The following is a 3,282-nucleotide window of genomic DNA, read 5'->3' as shown; positions in this document are numbered from 1 at the left end:
AATAGAAGGTTACGACATGCAACATATGAAACATTTGCTAGTGTATGCAAAGATATTGATGTACAAGTCAATAAAAATGTGAATAAAGTTTGTGAGGAATGTTGCATAGGCAAAAGTCATAAGTTGCTCTTCTGTCACTTGTTTATATTAAACCGTTTTAACTAGTGTACACAAACATATGGGGACCAGCTCATGTAGCCTCGAATGGTTATCTCTATTACATGTCTTTTGTTGATGCTTACTCAAGACATACTTGGGTCTATTTTATGAAAGATAGGGTGTTTCAGCAGATGGTAGCAACTCAGTTTGGGCTAGCTGTGAAGGTTGTGCAAATCTATTGGGGTGGAGAGTATTGCAGCCTGTAAGCCATGTTGCTAAGAGAAGGGATTGTGCATCGTGTTGCCTGCCTGCATACGTCTGAACAGAATGGTGTGGTCGAGAGGAAACATCGACACATCATTGAACTCGCATTGGTTTTGTTAGCACAAGCTGCCATGCCCTTACGTTACTGGTACTATGCAGCTGTTACTGTAGTATTCCTCATCAATCGACTCCCTACTAGAGTTTTAGAAGGGCTGACACCCTATGAGAAGTTGTTTGAAAAGAAACCGAGTTATGATTTTATGAGAGTCTTTTGATGTAAATGTTTTCCTCACCTAAGGTTGTTTCAGTAGCACAAGCTTGAGTTTCGTTCACAGCCTTGCACATTCCTTGGCTACAGTCCTCAGCACAAAGGCTATACATGTCTAACAGCTAGTTGTCGAATATATGTTTCTAGACATGTTATCTTTGATGAGTTTACCTTCCCATTTGCAGGGATTGAAGGATCGAGTAACATAAATCAAGTCAACAAACAAAGGTCTACAGAACTTGAAGTTGTTGCTGACATGAGACAATTTCCTGATAACACAGATGGCTCATTTCATGGTAACACAGCTGGCTCAAGTCAAGAAACAGTTTCTGCTAATATGGACATGGCTGGCTTGACTGAAACAGTTCCACAGGAAATGCTTAGTGCAAATAAAGATACTGTGGGTGAAAATTCTGGTCATACAGGTCAGGATATATCTAACCTTCGTGAGCCTTCACTAGAAGATATTGCTCGTGAAGGTATACATGAAGAAGGTGCTACAACTGAAGCTGTTAAGTCAATAAATCTAAGGAAGCCTATGGCAGTGACTGATTCCATTGGCAATGCTACCTCCTCAAGAGATGGCAATGATGCTAGTGTGGTAAATCGTCATTCGATGATGACAATGAGTAAGTGTGGCGTGTTTAAGCCTAAATTGTATGTGGCTAGTTGTGCTGACATGGAACCCTTTAATGTTCATGAAGCAATTCAGTCACCTCACTGGAGAGCAGTAGTGCATGCTGAGTTTTAAGCATTAAAAAAGAATGACACATGGACGTTAGTAAAGTTACCTGAAGGATGCTCGGCTGTGGGGTGTAAGTGGCTCTTCAAATTGAAGAAGAACCCTGATGGCTCTATTAGCAGGTATAAAGCTAGATTAGTAGCTAAAGGGTTCTTTCAAATGTCAGGACATGATTTTGGAGAAACGTTCAGTCCAGTTGTTAGATTTGCGACGTTGAATGTAGTTCCTTCTCTAGCTGTTACCAATGGCTGGCAGTTACGCCAGGTGAACGTGAACAACGAGTTCCTGTATGGTGACTTGCATGAAGAGGTGTTCATGCAGTAGCCACAAGGTTTCGAGCAAGTGGCTGCAGATGGTAGTCCATTGGTGTGCAGATTAGAGAAGGCCCTGTATGGTTTACGCCAAGCCCCTCGAAATTGGCATGACAAATTGAGAATGTTATTGGGGGCATTGAAAAACTTCCTCGTATAGTCGCATATGAGCGCACCTTATTTCTAGACCATGCTAAGGAGGCTGAATAGTGAATTATAAATTATTTTATTGGCTAATAATTAATGAAGAAGCATATACAACAACTATTTAAAATATGGAATTTTTTATCGGGGGCAGTGAGTCGTACCAATTATTTGCTCCTCTACAAAGGATGGTGGTGAAGACCTTGAAATTTATTTTTTTTGAATACTCTCACAATGTCCATATAATTTTTAGATTGAGATAGGTCACTCGTGGGGTCTCTGGTTCCATCGTATAACTCCTTACACAATTTCAAGTAGGAGGGGTAGGAAGTGTTTAGTATGTGAGGTAGAAAGGGTTATGTTTCTTTATAAACCACATAACCTTAGAGTTGTTCTATATCTTGAGGTCATTAAATTATTTTTGTGAACTTCATTTATCTTTTCCACTTATCTTGGCTATAATAAACAGGTAGAGGTACGTACTTATTATTGACACGTCGAGGTAATTATCCATGTTGACAATGATCCTTAGTGTTATAGGCCCTTTCTTCATATTCTTTTTGATGTTTGACACCTTGGTGCAGAGAGATCAATAAATCTTGGAGAGTATTTTGTTGGAACTCCTATTGTTGCTGGTTTTGTTGTCGTAGCTATACATGGGCTTCTTAGGAGGCTTGAAAATGTGCATACAAGCATCGTAGCTCATTTTGAAGGCTTTGAATTTGCTGACTTTTCGAGCTATAAGGTTGGTTGTATTGAGGATAATATCGGTATATGTATTGGTCAGTCTAATCATACACACCATAATAAGTATAAAAATATCCACAATATGATAGAACATAAGTATTTTATTGTTGATCAGATAGACCAGATGAGTTAAGAGGATTTTAAGAAGAAGATGGGTTGAGAGGGTTTTAAGAAGAAGAAGGCAAAAAATTGGTTTGAATGTTTTGGTTGGCTTGGTTAATTTTGTTAGTTTGATTATTTTAGTTGGTTTAATTGTTAGGTTTGTTATTATGTTTGATTTGATCATTCTGGTTTTGAGAACCCATTTTTGTTTGATACCTAAATATTAGAAGTAGTTCACGTTCATTGAACACATTATTGATGGTAACAAATTTGTCTCATCTGTTGTTGGTGGTTTTCCCCTTCTGGTTTTGTTGGAGTGTCGCTGATGTTGGGAAGACAATCGTTGGTCAATATATTTCTGTGAGCGGGGAAGGTTATTTGTCTATATGTGATTCAAAAGTTAAAAATAATAAGACCTTTTTTAGTCTCTTTTGGAGCATAAATATCCCCAAAGTAAGTGTCAGACCCAAAGTTATCATGCATGCTAATAGGCTAACATGCTATGCAGATATGGCTATTAGCCATTAGATTTTGTTGTAAAACATATTGTAAAAAAATAGACGATTTTGGGCTCTGAATGGTAATCCACTAGAGGGTTGTGTAAC

This window comes from Hibiscus syriacus, unplaced genomic scaffold (assembly GCF_006381635.1).
Source record: "Hibiscus syriacus cultivar Baekdansim isolate YM2019G1 unplaced genomic scaffold, ASM638163v2 tig00111390_pilon, whole genome shotgun sequence".
Taxonomy (NCBI): Eukaryota; Viridiplantae; Streptophyta; class Magnoliopsida; order Malvales; family Malvaceae; genus Hibiscus; species Hibiscus syriacus.
Note: the sequence above shows the minus strand (reverse complement) of the source record.